The sequence below is a fragment of the Carlito syrichta genome, unplaced genomic scaffold, assembly GCF_000164805.1.
Source record: "Carlito syrichta isolate Samal-C Ts95f unplaced genomic scaffold, Tarsius_syrichta-2.0.1 Scaffold308819, whole genome shotgun sequence".
NCBI lineage: Eukaryota > Metazoa > Chordata > Mammalia > Primates > Tarsiidae > Carlito > Carlito syrichta.
The window spans coordinates 633,439-656,518 of record NW_007252915.1 but is presented as its reverse complement, the minus strand read 5'-3'; positions in this window follow the sequence as shown (position 1 = coordinate 656,518).

The window sequence follows — 23,080 nt, the reverse complement described above, 5'->3', positions numbered from 1 at the left end:
CCAAACCATTGCAAGTTTCTTGCCTCTATTTTTCTTTTATGTATTTGAGGGAATAATACTAATACCTATTGCCACCCAGAGGTTGGGAGAGAATTAAAGTCTGCCACTGGATTTGAGCTCCCTGGAAGGTAAGTGTTGTATAAATACCAGTTGTTGAATTTATTGGTTCATTGGAGGCAGGCAGGAGCGGCTAAAAAATATTTGTCTCAGAGAGCTTCCCTTTTAAGGAGAATTATGTGCCGAGGCTGTAGCTCTGAGAGACCAGGATATGTGCAGCAGGGAAGAGCAGAGGCTGCAATAATGCCCGGCAGTAGAATCTCAGAGCTCCAGGGGCCAGGCACCAAAGAGGGCAGAGCCATCTCGGAGAACAATAGGTTCTGTCCAGTTGACAAATGCTTGCAGGAAGAAAGGACGCTTGATTTTTCTAGGTGCCATAATCTAGTCCCTGGGAAGAGGATTATTTTTTATGGCCCGGAACCCGTCACTGACAATTCTCTCTGGGGGCCCACAAAGAGGGAGGAAGCGCAAAGGCAGACGTTCCGGGGCCTTTGCCCTTCAGCCTCAGCAGCACACCATGGAGTCAGCAAAGTTGTTCTTCAGCCCGAGTGGGCGAGGACAGCCTACCTCAGGTTCCCCAGGGCATCACTTTGCTTCAGGGAAGTTCTGAAAGCATCTGCCAGCGGGAAGGAAGTGGGATCTGAGCAAGCGTTCATTACCACTGCTTAGGACATTCACCCTTTGCTTTGCCAACTTTGTCCTTCCCCACCTACCTTCAAAATCCAACTAAGAACCGTCTTCATTCCTTTGGGCTGCTAGAACAAAATGCTGCAGACTGGGTAGCTTATAAACAATGGGAATGTGTTTGGCATGAATCCAGAGGCTGGGAAGTCCTCTAGATCAAAGCCCGGTGAGGGCCGGCTTTCTGGTTCATAGATGTTGCCCTTCCTGCTGTGTCTTCACACAGTGAAAGGGGCAAGACAGCTCTTGGGTTTCCTCTTGGTACTCATCCTGATAATGATCCGCTAGCTCCCAAAGGAGTCGCCTCCTAATACCACCACCTTGGGGTTTAGGATTTCAACATACAAATTTTAGAGGGACACAAACATTCAGACTAGGACAGAACTTCTGTTTGCGAGGCCTTCTCTGACTTCCTGCTTTAGCTTTTCTCTTTTCTGGATGCCACTCAGTTCTTGAAGCACAGATCAATGTACAGATCACAGAACAGTTTAAAAATCATGCATCTAAAGCCAGCCTTCTCGGTTCCATTGTCTTTTTATACTCTGAGTGTTTTAGCCAAAACCACGTTATCTCGTTTTTGTAAAAGATTACGCGTGTGTGTTTCATGTTCTTTGGTGGCGAACAAATCCTTGTAAAAACGAGAGCAACTTTTTCACTTTCCTATGGCCCTCTTCTAGAGGGATAAGTTAACGAATTTTTTTCTTAATTATCTAGAAAGGGCCATGATTTGGGTAACACTTAAATAACAAATAATTCAAAAGTGAGACTCTTAAGTCTAGTTGTTTAATTTAGTCTGATTACATGGACTATTTTCATAAGCTTCCCTACCAGCTGGGAAGTCTAGAATAGCTACTAGAAACATGCCGTAGAGAGAATCTCTGACTAAAATGTAATAAAAATGTATGTCAGCCATTGAAAAGGTATAGAATGAAAAGTTCACTTGGATGTCAAGAGTTAACAGTAACAGCATGGTCTCCTTTGGGAACCTTATAGTAATGAATAATTTAGCAATATAGGAAGTAATTCCTATTCACTAGAAGAAATGTTTTACATATTACTTGGGTTTTCCCAAAGGGTAGAAAAGCAGTAAAATAAAATCTTCATTATTCAGAATTTATGATTACTTGCCTAGGAAATAGCCTAACATTCACCTTTGTCCTCACTATCATTAAAGAATGATTTGAATACTAATGTTATCTGATGGAAATATCACATGTAAACATTAAAATTGCTTGAGAAATATTTTGAAGACATGTTCAGTTACTTAAAAGCTTATTGTAAATCACTGGAATAATTTCATGTCTTATTGTTTAAAATAATACAACTGTATTCTTTTAAAAGCTTCTACAATTTAGCCTCCTCACTGTTCAAGTTAGCTTTCCCCAAGTTAGCTTGTCTTTAATATATTTTCCAGCTCTTCCTACATTAGATCAGTATCATAGCAAATTTGAAGTTGACAAATCACTTAACTATGGTAATGATAATGCAAATAACACAGAGAATTGCCCTACCTAATCCAATTATGCTTGAAATTCATACTAAACTTATTAGATACTTTAATCTGATTTCTCTGGGACCTGTCTGACTTTTAGGGTGGTTGGTTTATAAAAATGACATAATAACGTTGGGATTATGTATGGCCCGAAGCCCCTGTTCCTATTAAAGGATTAGTGAGTTCTGTGAATCCCCGTGTGGAGAGCTGGTCTGACTCATGTCAAATTTGACCTGAGGCTGTGACAAAGAGGGTGAAGAAGGAAGGGATGTAGATTTCATTCTTGCCCAGAATTAGCTTGAGGAGGGGGATGACTTACAGCAGAGCAAGCAGCTAACCAGAGGCACCAAGATCAAAGGCTGACTGCCATGCATCCAGGAAGCATAGGACTGGGCAGGGAGGAAAGAGGAAAGCAGATGTTAAAATCAAAGAAGTCTGAAAACAGTTTGGTAAATGGCTCTAAATGGGCCACAGGGGATATCTTCATAGGAAAAGTTGAGAAGAACCCTGACAGATTTGGGAGATTAGTTGATTTCTCTTTTTTCTCATCTCTTCCTTTGTACCTCACTTTTCTTCCACCCTCCCTCCCCAAAGAACCAACAATTAATTGACTAAACCATAAGAGGTCCCTGGGTAGATGTTGACTTTCATCACTTCACCTTCCTGCTCTGTCAGCTGGGCTGAAGATGGTGGGCTGCAATGAAAAACAGGTCATGCCCTAGGAAGAAAAGGGAAGTTATTTCCCAGGGGCAGGAGAAAAATATGGAGCTGGTATTCATGATCTCACTATAGATCTAGAAATCTTGCCTAATCATCTGCTAGTCACTTGTCATTTCTGGACCTCTCTGCTTCAGCCCTCTCAGAGGCTAACCAGGAGTCCCGGCATGGTAGGGAATACTCTCTCTTCTGGTGCCAGCTTCTCCACTCCTCCCTTATTTCCCTGCCTCTGAAGATGAGAGCAATACAGGATAAAGAAGCCTAGTTGTGCAGCCACATAAATCTGAATCCCAGCTCCAATACTTGCTAGTTATGTGATGTAGAATTAGTTAACACCAATGAGCATTTGGTTCTTAGCATCCACATATCTACCTTGCAATGTCACTATGAGGATAGAAACAATATACAAAATACTGGCACATTGTTGGAAGAATGTAGGTAGACAGACCTTGGGAAGGTGACATGACTGCTCTAAACCTCAGTTTTTTTCTTCTGTCAAATGGGGATACCAATAGTACTTTCGTTATAGGATTGCTGAGTGGATTAAGAGAGTGATAGCAGGACAGAGTGGTTAAAAGTGTGAGCTCTAGGGTCAGAGGGTAGGTTCAAATCCTAACTCCACCCTCATTGGCTGTGTAACTTCGTGCAAAGTTTTAGCATCTTCATGCATGGGTTTTACAATCTGTGGAATAGAGACAATAATAACACATAATTTATAGGATTATTACAAGAATTAAATTAGGCTTTATCCCTGACACACCAAGAACAGTGCATGATAAATAGTAGGTTATATATAAATGTTTGTTTTATGAAAAAAAGAGAGTGACATACTCATAAAACATGTTAATATAGTACCTAGTACATAATAAGAACTTTAGTATTAGTATTATTAGACAGTAATTATTATATCCTTGCCTTAGTTTAATATTGAATAATGTCTACTCACATGACTTTGGAAACCTCTGCAATAAAACAAGATGTGGAATTATAAATCCCAGGATAGTGGTACATACCTAAAGGATCATCTTGTGTGGTGGTTGTAAAAAATGACCTTAAAATTCTTTGGCTTTCATCCCATTAGGAGGTGGGGTTTACATTTCCTTCCACCGAATCTGGGATCTGTAACTGCTTACATGATATGAGAGTGCGGAGGTGATGCTTCAACTTTCTGCCTCCCAAGATACTTGGTCTTGGAACCCAGCCACAATGCTGGGAGGAAGCCAGTTGCAGAGAGGCCTACATAAGGAGGAACTGATGCCCCCAGCTCAGCTGAGCTCCTGGCTAACATATGAATGAACCATCCTTCTGTGCATCCTTCTTCCCCCAGTCAAGTCACTAAAGCTGACACTGAGTGGAACAGAAACTTGCAGTTCCTGTTGTGCCCTACTCAAATGCAGAATGGTGGGGGTGGGGGGAGGGGCGGGGATGCAGTTTTCAGCTATTAGTTTTAAGAAGGTTTGTTAAGCAATAATAGGTGGAACATTTAGTTTGTTTCCCATCTGATATTTGCATCCCTTCTACACGATAACTTTAGTTATCTAACCTCTGCTTAACTATTCCATCAGTCAAGAAACATTTTTTGACTATGTACAGATATTTTTCAGGCACCGGAGGCTACATCAGTGAATAACGCAAAGGTTTTCGCTGTAGAATTCCTTATTCTAGGGAAGAGAAAAGACAAAAAATTGATAAATATATACTATGATGTCTGGGATTTATATGGACTATGAAAGAGAAATGGAATAAAGAGTCATAAAATGTGTGTGTGTGTGTGCGTGTGCGCGTGTGAATGTGTATGCTGGGGACGTGTGGCTACTTTAGAAAAGAGGTTTAGGGACTACTCTCTAATGAGGTGGCATTTGAGAAAATATCTGAAGTAAGCTGAAGGAGCTGGTAATACAGATCTACAGAGGAGAAGGGTTCCTAGCAGAAGAGCAGTGTAAGGTCTTGAGACAGACGCATGCCCCCAAGGAATCAATAAAGAGATTTTTGTTGGAAAGGAGTGTGCTAGGGAGAATGGTAGGAGATGAGGTTTAAGAAAATAATGAAGGCTTAAATTATACTGGCCTTAGAGGCCATGTAAAAAGTTTTAATTTAATTTTAAGTGAGATGGTAAGCCATTAGAGAGTTTTCATCATTTCATTATTTTAATTGAAGCACAATCTACATGAAATAAAATGTGCAGATTTTAGGTGCATATTTTTATGTGTTTTAACAAATGCATACTCCTGATTATATAACTTCACCATCCAAAAAGTTCTCTTGTCTTTGATCCATCGACCCCCACCTCTGTCTGACAGGTAATCATTATTCTGATTTCCATCACCATAGATTAATGTGATTTATTATTGAATTTAATATAAATAGAATTGCACAGTATCTAATGCTTTGCTTCTGGTTTCTTTCATTTCAGAAGGTTTTTCATGGGGGGGCAGGGGGGGAAAGGGAGGTGGGATTAACGGTAGTCAATAGCTGGGGATGGGGGGCACACTTCATCAACAAGGGTGTCTGCACAATGCATATTTGTATACCTAACCCTTAACTGTACCCCACAATTTTAAAATAAAAAAGAATGTTTTTGAGATTCATCCATGCACCAGTAGTTTATTCTTTTTTACTGCTGAATAATATTCTGTTATATAAATAAATCGCAATTCATCTATCATTCACCTATTTGTAGGCATTTGGGTTGTTGCCAGTACTTATCCACCATGAATAAAGGTTCTCTAAACATTCTTACACAAGAACATTTTGCGGGCATATGTTTTTGATTCTTATATGCAAATGCCTAAGAGTAGAATTCGCGGTCATAGGGTAGGTGCACATTAAACTTCATAATCACCCAAATGGTTTTGCAAACCATTTGTGCTGTTTTCTACTCCTAGCAGCAGTGTATGAGTGTTCCAGTTGCTCAACATCCTATCCAATATTTAGAGTTGTCAGTTCTCTATTCTCTGCCCTCGTTTCCTATTTGCATAGTAGTCATGAAAATCTATGCTCACCATGCTTTTCCAAAGGGCCAAGATAGGAAGAGAGAGTTTTGAGAAAAGACAGCAAGTTTCTAGACAGAATTTTAGTAACTTTATAGTTGCTCACATGTTAAAAATATCTGACCGGGCTCGGTGGCTCAGCCTGTAATCCCAGCACTTTGGAAGGCCTAGGTGAGTGAATTGCCTGAGCCCGTAGGTTCGAGATAACCCTGGGCAACCTGGTGAGACCTACTCTCTACAATAAGTCAAAAATTAGCTGGGTGTGGTAGCATACCCAGTAGTTCCGGCTACTTGGAAGGTTGAGGCGGAAGGATCGCCGGAGCCCAGCTGGTCGATGCTGGGGTGGCCGTGAGCATGCCACTGCACTCCAGCCTGGGTAATGGAGTGAGACTCCAACTCAAAAAAAAAAAAATCTGATGAGCTTAAACTAGATTTTACTCTCCACTTTTGTAATGGAGTTTGGTATCTGACAAACCCCTCTAACAAGACAAAGTTTTCTTTATCTAATTCCATGTGTCTCTTCTATTGTCAGAAAATGTGGGTTATCATCTTTATAATATACCACTGTGTATTTCAGAAAAGTAAGTTATAATTCGATTTGCTCTTTTCCATCTTATACAAACCTAGTTTCTTTAAAATTTTTAATGTAAATCTGGTTTTCCAATTCATTCATGTTTGTGTCTACTCTAAGAAATGCTTCTAAATAAACCACATACAGTAATTCAGTTAAATCAATAGTTTCAGATTTCAAAGCAATAATTTCAGCTGTAAATCTACCCTAAGCATCCCCGAATTTAAGTGTGTATAAGAGTATGAATTGTTTTTCGTGGTTTGTGCAAATTTTTTTACTTATACTAATTCCAAGAACGAGGGAATGAATAATCCAAGTCACATGCATGTTCTGTGTCTATATGCAATATTATATATATAGTTGAATAAACACAGTTGAATTTATTAAATTGTATGACCACATAAGAACACACACACACACACACACACACACACACACACACACACACACACACGCATACATGAAGCATTCAGATCAATCCAGTTAGGGTGTTTATTTGAATAGCCTATAATGTGGTCACTTAAGTAAGTCCTTTTGCTTGGTTTATTAGTTCTCTTGTGTTGTTTGGTAACATAAGTGCCCTGCCCTACATTTATCAGGGTCCTTGCTACCACACTGTTCTTTCCCATTTTCATCCTTTACATTTTTTTCTCTTCTGTTCTAGGAGATGAAAACAACCATACAAATTTTATGTGACTGAGATGAGACAATAGCCAATAATTTTAACACAAAAAGTCCCATTTTGCAATGTGTGAGACTATTATATGTAAGACAGTTTAATGGTTGAGATTCGCTTCTTATAAATATCTTATTTAAACTGAGGGAGAAAAACATGTTCTGATGTGTTTTCTATGTTTCTAACAGTTTGCGGATGGGTTAAACACTCACGAAGAAAGGTGGCTGAGCACCTACTCCATGCATTTATTCTAACAAAAGAATAGTCTGTTTATTATATTGAGTTACAATTTATTATTGTGCTTGTTTGTGTTTCCTACCTGGTGATGAGTAAAGGAACCAGCGCTTCATCAATCTACTATTTCTCAAATGAGAAGCATAGTCCTTGGCACACAGTTACTGCCCAATTTAAATAATGCCAAGCTGCATGAATGCATTCCACTAGAGCCTCAACAGTAGTTCATGAAAATAGTAGGCCACAGGTCACACAAAAAGCCCCACTCGTCCCCATCATCTCCTCCTCCTTCCCCAGGCGGGACACTGCAGGACACTGGGGAGATTGTGAATGAGGCTGCAGATCTGCAGGAGACAGCAGAGGGGCTGACTGTGAAGAACAATTACAGGATCTGCCATAAGAGGGCAGGTTGACTTCAGTTTTTTATGGTCTCTTTATTTTTTATTTTATTTTTTCTTTTTCCTTTGTGCATGAATGTGTCTGTGAGAGTTTGATCTGAATTCTACCCCCAACTTCTCTTTTTCTTTTTTCTTTCTTCTTTCATTTTTTGTTTTCTGTTTATGTGTGTATGTGAATGATTAAGTATTCATCTTTCAGCTTTTTCTGTTTGTTTTGTTTTCTTTGTTCTTCTATTTTTTAGTTTAATCTGTGTGTGAGGGTCCAATTTGATTTTTTTTCATTTTTTTCTCTTTTCTGTTTTGTGGTGTGTGTGTGTGTGTGTGTGTGTGTGTGTGTGAGAGAGAGAGAGAGAGAGAGAGAGAGAGAGAGTTCAGTTTTCCTGTTTTTTTCTTTTTTGTTTTGCTTTGCTTTTTTTCCAGTTTGTTTTAGTTCTAGTTTGTGTGTGTGTGTGTGTGTGTGTGTGTGTGTGTGTGTGTGTGTGTTTAATTGTTTTTTGCTTTGGTTTCTGCTTTAGTTTTTCATTATTTTTGTCCATCTTATTTTGTTCTACTTTTCTCAGTTCTCCATATTGCTGTTACTGTATCTTGGACTCAGGGAACATGCACATACCCATTGCATCTTCATATAGGGTGGTACTGTGGAGTGGGTCTCAGGGAACCCATACCACAATCATTGTGATTTACAAATTGTCCCTGAATCTTTGCTCCCCATCCTCCACCTTATTCAACTTTCAAAACTATAAGAGACAGCAAAGCTTCCCACCCACAGCCTGTTTCAAAACAGAACAAATTCAGAGCCCTGATCAGGGAAGAATAGAAGGTTGGATAAGCATCAGAAGTGAAAGTCTCTCCCACTGCCACTGAATAATGGAACTAAAGAAAAAAGAGAAATGTGTCACAAATGAGGAAAAATCAACAGAAGAACACTGGCAATTCCCAGTGTAACAAAGAGAAAACACCTGAAAAATCAGACCTCAGAGCCCAAACAATGGAAGTCACCATTAGAGAATGGATGCAGTAAGACTCAAGAAAGACAAGATGCAACACTGAAAGAACTTGTAACAAAGATTTTGGCCATAAAAAACTTCCATGACAAGCATGGAAAGCAAAATTAATCAACAGTAGAAAGAATCTCAGAACTTGACAACCAAAATATGGAATTAATCTGATCTGTAAAAGGCACAGAAAGAAAACTCAGAAAGAACAAAGCCTCCAAGAGATGTACAATTATATCAAGAGGCCAAATCTATGCCTGATTGGTATCCCAGAAGAAGACAGAGAAAGGGAGAATACCTTGGCATAAGTATTCCTGGAGGTTATCCAAGAAAACTTTTCCTATCTCACCAGAGATGTGACCACCCAAACACAAGAGATACAGAGAACCCCACAAGATATAAAATGAAAAGTCCACCCCCTAGACACATAGTAATTTGCCTACACAAAGTAGGTACAAAGGAAAAATTCTAAAGGAAGGAAGAGAGAAGGATCAGACTACTACCAGGAAAAGTCCATCAGAATAGCAGCAGAACTATCAATAGAAACACTACAAGCTAGAAGGGACTGGAGTCCAATACTCAAAATCCTCAAAGATAAACAATTTCAATTGAGAAGTTCCTACCTAGTCAAACTCAGCTACATCAGCGATGGAGAATTAAAATCCTTCCCAGACATCCAATCTCTAAGAGATTATGCAACTTCCAGACCAAGTTCTACAGGAGATGCTTAAAAAGGTATGAAGTATAGAAGAAAGAGAAAAAAAAAAAGAATGACCATATGTCTCCAAAGAGAATAGGAGAACACAGAATCAACAAAGAATACATTATGACTATAAACTTGAAAAAAACACACATCAACCCAAATTTGAAAGAAAACTAGTAAACTAGTGGAGTATTTAAGTCCCCAGCTATAATAATATAAGAGTCAACAGATTTTTTTTAGTTTACTTAGTGGTTGCTTTATAAACACTGGTGCTTCTGTGTTGGGAACATAAATGTTTAGGATGGATATTTCTTGTTGATGGATTCAACTTTTTATCAGTATCCAGTGTTCTTTGTATCTTTTTAAAATTTTGATAACTTAAAGTTTTGTTTGATATTAAAATCGTGACTCCTGCCTTCTAGTAAACTAGTAAAGAAAAAACTTTATAAGAACTTCATGACAGAGATAAACAATCACATTTCAATAATCAACCTGAACATGAATGGACTAAATGCACCACTGAAAAGACACAGAATGGCAAACTGGATAAAAAACCATGACCCAATAATTTGCTGCACCCAGAAAGTTTCTTACCACAAGGGACATACACAGACTTAAAGTTAGAAAATAGAAAATAAATTTCCAGGTGAATAGATCACTAAAGAAGGCAGGAGTCACAATTTTAATATCAGACAAAACTTTAAGTTATCAAAATTTTAAAAAGATACAAAGAACACTGAATACTGATAAAAAGTTGACTCCATCAACAAGAAATATCCATCCTAAACATTTATGTTCCCAACACAGAAGCACCAGTGTTTATAAAGCAACCACTAAGTAAACTAAAAAAAATCTGTTGACTCTTATATTATTATAGCTGGGGACTTAAATACCCCACTAGTAACCCTAGATAGATCATTAAGGATAAAATCAACAGAGAGATTTAGAGCCTCAGTTTGACACTTGACCAAATAGAAGTCCCCTACAGAACACTTCCTCCTCCAACAACAGAATATACATTCTACTCATCACCACATGGAAAATACTCCATGATTTACCAAATCCTCAGTAATAAATCAAGCATAAACAAATTTCATAAGATTGAGATACTGCCATGTACCTTCTCAGACCACAGTGGAATAAAAATAAATATCAACATCAACAAAATTCCCCCCAAACCTACAAAGACAAGGACATTAAACAACATGTTGCTGAATGATTACTGGGTCAATACAGAAATCAAAATAGAAATTAAAAGATTCCTGGAAACAAATGTAAGTGAAGAAGCATCTTACCAAAATCTCTGGGATGCCATGAAAACAGTTCTAAGAGGGAAATTTATATCTCTATGAACACACATCAAGAAAATGGAGAGATCACAAGTTAACAGCCTAACAAATCACTTAAGGGAGCCTGAAAGACAGGACCACCAAAACTCTACTTTAGCAGAAGAATCCAGATGACCAAAATAAAAGTCCAAACATGGAACATAGAAGACAAAAAAAAAAAATCAACAAAACAAAAAGCTGATTCTTTGAAAAAATAAACAAGATTGATGGACCCCTAGCCAGACTGATGAAGAAAAGAGAGAGAAAGCTCAAATAAACACAATCAGAAATGCAAAAGATTAAATCACAACTGACCCCAAAGAAAAGATTATCAGAGACTACTACGCATACATGTTTGGAAACAAACTTGATCACCTAAATGAAATGAAAGACTTTCTGATATCACACAACCTCCTAAGGTTGAAATAAGAAGACAGAAGACACTGAGACACTAATGAGACCAAAAATAATCCAGGAAATTGACTCCATTATAAGAAAACTACCTATAAAAATAAAAAGCACTGGATCAGATGACTTTCCAGTGGAATTCTACAAAACATACAAGGAGGAGCTGACACCAATCCTATTGAAAGTATTCTAGGCAATTGAGAAAGTCAGAATTCTTCCCAGATCATTTTACAAAGCTGACATCACAATGATACCCAAACCAGGTAAAAATTCAACAACAGCAAAAAAAAAAAAAAAAAGAACTACAGGCAATATCCTCAAAGAACCTAGATGCAAAAATTCTCAACAAGATTCTAGCAAATCAGATCTTACAACACATCTCAAAAATCACCCACCATGGCCAAAAAGGCTTCATTCCCAGGATGCAGGACTGGTTCAACATCCTAAAGACCATAAATGTAAAAAAACACATCAACAGATGTAAAAACAAGAACCACATGATTATATCATTAGATGCAGACAATGCCTTTGATAAAATCCAGCATACCTTCTTGATAAAAACACTTGAACACCTAGGCATAGAAGGAATATAACACAAAATAGTAAGTGTCATCTATGATAAACCCACAGCCAGCATATTGCTAAATGAACTAAAACAGGAAGAATTTTCCCTGAAAACAGGAATAAGACAAGGGTGCCCACTTTCACCCCTCCTGTCCAACGTTGTGTTGGAAGTCCTAGCTAAGGCAATTAGACAAGAGAAGGAAATCAAGGGTATCCAAATAGGAAAAGAAGAAGCAAGTTATCCCTGTTTGCTGGTGATATGATCTTATACCTCGAAAATCCAAAAGACTCTATCAAAATTCTCCTTGCACTGATAAAGAATTTTGGCAAAGTCTCAGGGTACAAAATAAATGTGCAAAAGACAGTCACATTCTTGTACACCAACAACAAACAGGCAGAGAACCAAATAAAATGCACCATCCCATTTATAATAGCCAAAAAAGAAAAAGAAAAGAAATACCTCAGCATCATCCTAACCAGAGAAGTAAAAGACCTTTACAATGAGAACTGCAAAACAATGCTGAAAGATATCCAAGATACCCAAACAAATGGAAAAATATGCCATATTCATGGATTGAAAGAATCGACATTTTTAATATGTTCATCTTACCAACAGTAATCTACAGATTCAAGCAATAATCATTAAACTACCAACATTATTCTTCTGAGACCTGAAAATGACAATACAGAATTCATATGGAAACATAAATGACCAAGAATAGCCAAAATAATCTTTAGAAAAAAAAAAAAAAAAAACCCAAAAAACAAAAAACAAAAACAAAGTGAGAGGTATCATACTTCCAGACTTTAAACTCTATTATAAGACTTCAATAATCAAAACAGCATAGTATTGTCTCAAGAACAGGCATATAGACCAATGGAACAGACAGAGATTCCGGAAGCAAAACCTCAATTTCTCAACCAACTCATCTTCAAAAAGGCCTCCATCAACAAGCACTGGGGAGAGGAGAACCTATTCAATAAATGGTGCTGGGGAAACTGACTCACCATGTGTAGAATATAGAAACAGGACCACCATGCACAAAAGTCAACTCTAAATGGATCAAAGACCTAAATGTAAAACCTCAAACTGTAAGAATCTTGGAAAATTCAGGAGACACCCTTACAGAAATCGGATTAGGCAACCAATTCCTAATCAAAACACCAGGTATCCATGCCATAAGAGATAAGAAAGACAAGTGGGACTTCATCAAACTGTAAAGTTTCTTCAAAGCAAAAGAAATCATCAAGAGACCAGGGAGACAGCCCACAGAATGGGAAAAAATATTTGCCAACTGTATATCTGACAAAGGTCTAACATTCATGATCTTCAAGGAACTCAAGCATAACATAAGGAAAAAAACAAACAGTTCCATTAAAAAGTGGGCAAAAGATATAAATTGATACTTCTCTAAAGAAGATATACGGGCAGTGAACAGACACATGAAAAAGTGCTTAGCCCCACTAATCATCAGAGAAATGCAAGTCAAAACCACAATGAGATACCACCTAACCCCAGTAAGTATGGCCATCATTGATAAAACAAACAACAACAGATGCTGCTGAGGATGCAGAGAAAAGGGAATACTTCTACACTGCTGGTGGGAATGCAAGCTAGTTCAACCTCTATGGAAAACAGTGTGGAAACTTCTAGAAGAACTAGAAATTGACCTTCTAAATAACCAACAATCCCACTACTGGGAATATACCTGGAGGAACTCAAAGTATTCTATAAGAATGACACTTGCACACACATGTTTTTTGCAGCAATACTCACAATAGCCAAAAGATGGAACCAACTGCGCTGTCCATTGAGACTGACTGGTTTTAAAAAAATGTGGTACATATACGTGATGGAATATTATACAGTCATAAAGAACAAACATATGGACTTTGCAGCAACTTGGATGAATTAAGAGTCAATAATACTCAGTGATCTATCACAGAAACAAAGAACAGAGTACCACATGTTCTCACTCATAAGTGGACGCTGAACATTTACCATAATACCATAAGAAAGGGTTGGCAGTAGTGGAATACTCCTGGGGAGGGGGTGAGGGAGAACACAATATCAATAAGGGTACCTGGTCTCAAACTAGGAAAAGTGGGGACCAATAGGAACAAAAAGTGATGTCACATCTGACCCCGAGGAAATCCAAAAGATTATCAGATATTATTATAAACATCTGTATGCAAATAAACTAGAAACTCTTGAGGATATTAAGGAGTCCTGGCATCACATATCCTCCCAAAATTGAAATGGAAAGACATTAAAACTCTAAACTAACCAATAAACTATCCAAGAAATTGAACCAGTTATAAAAAAAGAAAACTCCCCTTCAAAAAAATGACCTGAGCAGATGGTTTCTCAGCTGGATTCTACAAAACATACAAGGAAGAGCTAATATCAATCCTACTGAAAGTATTCTAGGCAATTGGGAAGGAAGGATTTTTTACTCATGCTATGAAGTGAATATCAACCTGATACACCAAAATGGCAAAGACCCAATAAAGAAAGAAAACTACGGGTCAATTTCCCTGATGAACATAGATGCAAAAATTCTCAAGAAGATTCCATCAAATTGCATCCCATAGCACATTTCAAAGATCTTTCATTATCATCAGGTGGGCTTCATTCCTGTGATTCAAGGCTGGTTCAACATATGTAAATCTATAAACGTAATCCATCACATATACAAGTTAAAACCAAGAACCACATGATTATATCATTGGATATAGACAAAGTATTCGATAAAATCCAACATACCTTCTTGATAAAGATCCTTGAACACCTAGGCATCAAAGAAACATTCCTCAAACTAATAAGCCATCTATAACAAACCTGCAGCCAACATCCTACTTCACTGGCAGAAGTTGGAAGCATTCGCCTAAGAACTGGAACAAGACAAGAAGGTCCACTATCCCTTCCTATTCAATATATTACTGGAAGTCCTAGCCAGAGCAATCAGATAGGAGAAAGAAGTCAGTGGTAATTCAAACAGGAAAAGAGGAAGTTAAGTTATATTCCTTGCAAGTGATTTGATTCTATATCTAGAAAACTCTAGAAAGTCTGTCAAAAATCTTCTCACACTGGTAAATGACTTCAGTAAAGCTTTGGGATACAAAAACAATGTGGAAAAAAAAAGTTGCATTTCTATACACTAACAACAATCAGGCTGACAACCAAATAAAAAACAATTCTACCCACAATAACTACAAAAAATAAAATAAGATACCTCAACATCCACCTAACTAAAAGAGTGAAGTATCTTTACAATGAGAACTACAATACTGCTCAAAGAAATCAAGGGTGACAGAAACAAATGAAAAAACATCTCATGTTCATGAAATTGGATCAGATTGGAAGATGTCTATTTTATGCAAGGCATTCTACAGATTCAATACAATTCTTCCCAGCAACATTTTTCACAGACCTAGAAAAAAACAATACAGAACTTCATATGAAAGCAAAAAAGAGCCCGAATTGCTAAAGCAATCCTCAGCAAAAGGAACAAAGTCAGAAGCATTACATTTCCAGACTTTATACTTTACTACAAGTCTACAGTAACCCAGACAGCATGGTACTGGTATAGGAATAGGCACATAAGCCAATGGAACAGGACAGAGAATACAGAAGTAAAACTATGGACTTTCAACCAACTCATCTTTGAGAAAGCTGACAAAAACAAACTTTAAGAAAAGGAAACCATATTTAGCAAATGGTTCTGGGAAAACTGGCTAACCATATGCAGAAGAATGAAACTGAGCCCCTACCTATCATTATATACTAAAATTAACTCATAATATATCGAGGACAAATGTAGAACCTCAAACTATAAGAATCTTAGAAGAAAAGTTAGAGAACAGCCTACTATACATCACAGTAGGCAATGAATTTATGGCCAAGTCCTCAAAAGCAAATGCAGCCACAGCTAAGGCTGACAGGTGGAACCTTATCAAACTAAAATGTTTTGTACTGCCAAAGAAACCATCAAGAGAGTAAAGAGAGAACCCACTGAATGAGGAGAAAACATATTTGTAAGCTATGCGTCTGGCCAAAGCCTAACATCCAGGGTCTACAAGGAACCTAAACAAATTGATAGGAAAGAAGCAAACAATCCTACTAAAATGTGGGCAAAGGACATGAACAGACACTTCTCAAAGGATGACACACAAGCAGCCAAAAAAAAGAAAAGAAAAGAAAAAGAAAAGGAAAAAAATGCTCAACTTCACTAATCATCAGAGAGATGCAAATCAAAACTACAATGCAATACCACATCACAACGGTCAAAAAACTATCATTAAAAAGTAAAAAAAACAAAAACAAAAGAAACAGATGTTGGTGTGGCTGTAGAGAAAAAGCAACACCTCTACACTGTTGGGGAATGTAAACTAGTTCAACCTTTGTGGAAAGCAATATGGCATTTTTTCAAAGAACTAAACATGGAGCTTTCATATGATCCAGCAATCCCACTTCTGGGAATACACCCAGAGAAACATAAATCGAGCGACCAAAAAGACACCTGCACATGTATGTTCACTGCAGCACTATTCACAATAGCAAAAATGTGAAGTCAATCCAGATGCCCATTGAAGATGGAATGAATAAGGAAAATGTGGTATATCTACACAATGGAATACTACAGTCATAAAGAAGAGCAAAATCATGTTCTTTGCAGCAACATGGATGCACCTAGAAGCCATCATACTAAGTGAACGATCACAGAAAGAAAAACCTGAATGCCACATGTTCTCACTACTAAGAGGGGCTTCATCACTGGACACACAAGTACAAAGGTGGGAACAACAGAGGCTGGACACTACTAAAGGAGAGAAGGGGGAGGTGGGATAAGGGACACACACTGAGTATCAGGCTTACTATCCGGGGGAGAGAGGGCCCGCTAGAAGTCAAACTTCACCTGCATGCAATTTCCTTATTGAGTAAATCCTTATATGTATCCCACAACCCAAAACAAAATAAAATAAAAATAGAATCAATATATCCAGCAATTCCACTAATCGCATACATCTAAAAAATCCACAAAATTAATATGTTGAAATATATTTGTATTCTTATGTTTATTACAGTAGTATTCATAATAGCCATTATATATATATATATATATATATATACACACACACATATATATACACACACATATATATACACACACACACACACACGCATAATGAAATACTATTCAGCCATAAAAAGCCTGAAATCTTGCCATCTGTGACAACGTGGGTATACCTGGAAGACAACATGTTAAGTGAAATGAGCCAGGCACTGTAAGACAAATACTGCACAATCTTACTCATATGTGGAATCTAAAAAAGTTGATCTCATAGAAGCAGACAGTAGAAAGGTGGCTATTATAGTCTGGGTGGTTAGGCAGGAGAGAAGGTGGCAGAGATATTGGCCAAAGGATACATAATTATAAGTACACAGGAGGAATAAATTGCAGAGCTCTTTTGTGCAGCAATTTGCTATAGATATGAAAATATTTTGTTGAAAAATTTAAAGAGAGTGGATAAGAGCTCTTATCCCCAAAATAATGACTATGTGAGGTCAAGCTTTTGTTAATTAGCTAGATTTAAGCATTCTACATATATCTATACTTCAAAACATCATGTTACATACAATAAAAACATACACTGTTACTTGCCAATTAAGTAGAAAAGACTTATTCTTTTAAAATAAATAAGTACCCAGGTTTCTTGGAAAATTTGGATTGAGACCTTAAAAGACTATTGAATAGATATATTTCTAGCTTTGTTTTTGTTTTCAAACAAACAGAGCCAAGGGTAATGCAAAGATACCAAAACCATTTACAATATCAGTACATTAAAGACATTTTAAAAAACTATTTTAACATCTTTTTTCTTTTTATATTCTATACTTCTGCCACTTCAATCTACAATTCAATTAAATTCTTTGGAAGTAAAATAAAAAAATGAAAATAAAAATTATTTGGAAGTTAGTGGGATATAAAATGTATATAAATATGACCGATAATTTAGATGATCTTTCCACCTTATGATTTTGTGATTTTTCTCTAAGCAAAATAAGAAATTAGTAACAGAGACAAAAATAAGATTTTAGACCCATAAAAACGTGTGCATTTTACGGTTTTTTTTCTGTTCTTTTATGGGGAATTCCAAGTCTGTATTACATTCTGCAAATTCTGTTGACTACAAAACATTTTATTATGCCATCAACAAAAAGCTATTTAGAGATGTATAGTATCTTATTATTGTAACATAACACCTATGGCAATAGAAACCTTGTATATTGTTGGCAATAAATCTTGTAGCCTTGATTTCATAATTTCAGAGGCGCAAAGAGAAATGGGTTTTTATATAGTTCTTAACGTGGAGACAACTTAAATGGCCCATTAAGATTGGAAATGTCAGCTTCCTAAGGTCAGACTACACTGAATGAAATGCTTCCATAGAAAACATTACAGCCATGTCTGTACATTGTAATAAAATCATTCATTGAATTGTTAATTCAGAACTCAGATCATCTTATTGCTCAACTGGGGGTCAATTGGTGGCATATGGCAATTCATGTGACCCTCTAGACCTCCAGAATGACTAGAACGTCTAAAATGTTAGTCTTTGTTGTTGTTGCCTAGTTGTAATCTATATGGATAAAGCAAAGGCATACTGCACTTTAGGCACTCATGAAACAGAATTAAGACATGTGTGCTTTGGCATCAATACAAACTAAAACAATAGAAGCAGGATAAAATAATAAAGTTGCATTTGGTCATATGAGTTCTAAGTAGGAAGAAATGATTGGATTGTGGTATAAAATAGTTAAGTAAGTGGTGAAAGAGAGAAAGGAAAATCATCTAGTGTGCTCCAGAAAAACTCTGCTATTAATAAAGAACACTACACTTGAAATCTTAATCAACCTAATCAACTGATTTTCCTTGAGGTAATGTTCCAATTCTAATTATCTTTTCCCCAGGCTTCTAAAATCTACCTTCATTTTTAGTTTGATGTGCCTTTCATGATATCTGCCTGTTTTTAATAAACTTCACTGAGTAATTACCTTTGTTTATCCCCCTTTCCAAAGTTCCAGAAAAATGAATTGTTACTTAAATAATCAGCAGCAATTATCAGTGACAGGAACAATCAGCAAATTGTTTAGTTGTGTCCTAAACACAGACATCAAAAGAAAACCAATTTAGTGATTTTTTTTCAAGACAGCAAGCTAATTAAAATAAGTTAAATGGGGGAAATTATGCAAAGAATAATCCTCTAACCTTCCAAAATTATGCATTCAGTCATTCATAAATAAATGAATTTTTAGCATCTGCTCAATGGTAAATCTAATGTTGAGTTCTGAAGGCTACAAACTATGGCCTCTGCCAAATGGCCTTTTGTGTAGTGGACAAGGCAGACCTACAAATCATTAAGGGATAGTAAAGTCGAATGGCATTTTTACCTTTTAACCAATTGTGTTAGTGTCAATTGACTGGAAAAATGAGAACAACTTGTTTTACAATCAAGTAGTCATTTGACTTAACTTGACCTACCAAGTCAATAAAAATCATTCAGCAAGTAGAGTTCTATATAGCCTGAAAGTTTTAATAATTCCTACTATGCTAAATTTGCAACTATTATTAATTAAACTTATCAAATCAGAGTTAGTCAGTAAATATTAATTAGCAGGTATTTAATAAACATATGCTGAATGAATGATCCAATAAATAGAAATGAAATAACTTATTTCATTACTTCTTAAATTTTAATGTACATATAAGTCATATGCTAATCTTCTAAAAATGCAGATTCTGATTCAGTTAGCATGAAACAAGACCTGATACTGTGCATTTCTAACAAGGTCCTAGAAAATACTGATGTTAATTGTCCAAAAATGTCTTCAATAGACAACAATGATATAAGAAGCTACTGAAAATTAGCCTCATTCTGTCATTTATCAGAGGAAAATGATCTTGGGTAAGTTACTTACTCTCTTTGAATCTTACTGTCCTCATCTTTTATGTAGAGATAATGATACCTAACTCATTGATTAGAATTAAATAATAAATGTGAAAATATTTTATAACTTGAAAGTGTTCTTCATATACGTACAATCTTTTTAAAATTTTTGTTAGAATTATTATTAAAACTCCTTAAAAGAGGCAATTGAGAAGGAGAATCTATGTATGCATAAGTTTATTGGTGAACTAATATAAATATTCCGAGACGGGAGGTATTAATAAAGTGCTTACTAGGACACATGTGTAGCATGTTTTTTAACTACCAAAGCAGTTAAATATGTGACCTAATTTTGCATGGTTTATAACAGAATTTTTTTATTGTATTATATTAATGATTATTTACAAGGCCATTGTAAAAAAGTAAGAGAGATGCTCTTTTATAACAAAGACCCACAGCCAATATTTTATGGAAAGCACACAGAGGTTGGAAATTGGTGATTTATAGACCAGGAAATAACAGTTAATCAACTTTCCTGACTTCTCAAGCCATGTTGGGCAGTTTTGCATCACCTTTTGGTTGTCAGCTCTGTTTGTATTAATGGTGATACCTTTGCAAGCTGAAACAGGATATGCTCACTCTTGGAGGTGCTGTCTGGAAATTCTCCCAGCATGACCGGGAGACCAGGAGCAAACTGTTACTGCCCATCCATCAGAAGCATCGTGTATTTTGACCTCAAACACAATCCATGGCATTCACTGTCACAAAAAAGATCTAACTCTATTCTCATACACCAATGCCCACAAACACTGTAGGATGTCACATTCATTTCAGAAATAATTACGTATTCATTTCTGCATTTACAGCAGGCTACGTATTGGACTCTTTGGGATTTGAAAAGCTTAAAAAGTTGCTTCAAAAAAAGCTGTCAATATTTAAATATTTAAGAAATAGGATATATTAGAATAGTGAAAGAGAGAAGGGAAAGCCAAGGGCATCTTAACATACTTTCTTACTTGAAACATTTGGAATCAACCCCCTATATCTAGTATCAGATCTTCCTTTTCTTTTGCTTGTATTGATCTTATAACTTGTATTTAATCCTATCATATGCGTAGTTATTTGTTACTTATTTCATTTCATCTAGCAGGTTATTTAGATACATGCTTTACTCATTCTGATTATCTCCCTGAGTACAAAAAATTAGTGATTTATTTCAGTAAGTGCTTGTTGAATAAATGAATGGCAAATGAACAAACCACCAATTAATACAGGTTAGGAATTCTCAAGTGTCAAGGACATAAAACAGTGGAGAAGACAAACTCAATGTTGTCTATAAATAGACTCAGGTTTTCATGATATCACCAGGATTTGGAATAACACAAAAAGAGATTCAGAATTGCTTTTTGAGAAAGGCCTAAAATTTCCATGAAAAAAACTTCTGTGCAGGCAAGTTAATATGCTTCATTAAGTCAAGAATACATCCACATCTCTGCATTTACCACAATAAAACATCTTTGCCCATCCATGGCTGGTATTTCTGAGCACCTGGCTCTTCTCTCAGACTGTAACACACTACTTTGTCTTCAGGTTCTCCAGGGGAATTCAGTTTTGATGTGCCACCAGTTGATCATTAACAGCCTCTCGGGGGCAGCTGATGTTTGAGAAACATGGATCAACTACCTCCATATCCTTCCTCCTGCTACACTGAGCTGGTCTGTCAATGGTTCTCAATGATCTCATTATTGCTTAAAGGACACCTCTGTAATTTATCTGCGGCAATTAACCTAGTTAACTGCTCTGTCCTCTCGAAAGTCTCCCTTTGCTGGATTCCTGTTACCCTTTGCTGGTTACTCCAATTTCCTTCTCTCAGTTTTTCCTTCACTGTGCCTTAACTACTGGTATTTCCTGGGTTTGGCTTCCTTTCTTCTCTTCTTCTCAATTTATATACTCCTTTGGGCGGCCTCATCTTCTTCTAAGTATCATTTATCCTGCCTCCATATGTACTGTTATCTCCAGATTTTTTTTTTTTTTTTTTTTATCAGACCTGGAGTTGGCAAATACTTTTTCCCAGTCTGTTATCTCCAGATTTAGTCAATAAATGCAGCTAGTACAAGCATAAGGAAAACTCAACGTCAAAATCTGAAAAACCAAAAATACAAGCAGGCATGACTTTGTGTCTGGAAACCATGCATCCGTCTTGTAGCTAAGGCTAGAAACCCATACAGATTTGTTTGAAGACCTGCCCACTCCCTCTCATAATCTGTTCTTTACTTTCCCTGAGCTGCTCCGTCAACTTTGCTTAGGCTCCACTCTTGGGGAGACTGACAAGCGCTTCTCTCTGGCCAGTAGAAGTTGTCATCAAGTTTCTCACAAATTTTTCACCATTCAGAAAGAGTTTGCGTTTCACCAAAAGAATGCACCTTGGGGCCCTTTCAAATAACCTCCTCTCCAAGGAAATTTAATATCTGATTCAAGTAACCCAAATTAGATTTACTTACAATTGGAAAACATATCTACAGTCCTACCTCACTTTATGTAACTGATGTGTCCCTGAAGTCTGTGCAGATAAGCTTCTTCTAAGTTGAATGACGGTCCAAGTGTATTAATCAGTTTGCTAAGGGAAACAAAAACTCTTTCATAGAGTGTGTTATAAGCATCTAAATATATCTGCTATGTGAAGTTGGATTTTGTGTCTTAACTGAACTTCTTTTTGGAGGCATACGTATGCATACTAGTGTACCAGAGAGGGTGAAGGGGGGATCGACATTTGCGAAGGGACTGCCAGGTGTCAGGCATCATGCCAGGAATTGCGGTCTCGCGCTAGCACAGGGTTTTGTTTGTTTTGTGTGTGACAGTATGTCGGTCAGAAAAGGAGTATTTGTTCTACAGTCCCGGTGTCTGTTTCACAGCCCCAGAACTTTCGCTCTCCGAACACAAACGCCTTTGAGTTTGTCTTTTCCCCGCTGCCATCACCAGCAAGTTCACGCCAGCCTGACTCCTGGTCGTGTCTATTCTTTCTTTCCACTGTTCTTCCCGCCCCTCCCCGTTTTCCGTGATAACACAGAGGAACAAACCGCACAGCCAAGCTTGTTTCCGGTTGGGCGAGGTATTCGTACACAAGAAACTACCAAATACATACCATAACACACGATGGGATACATGTCGGTGTATGAACTTGTGCATGCAAATGTCGGCGACTCTGGGAGGAGAGAGAGTGAGAGGCCAGCGAGAGCTGGCTTCGGCCGGGCTCGGTGGCTCAGCCCGTCATCCCCGCCCCTGGGAGGCTGCGGCGAGCGGAGGGCCTGAGCCG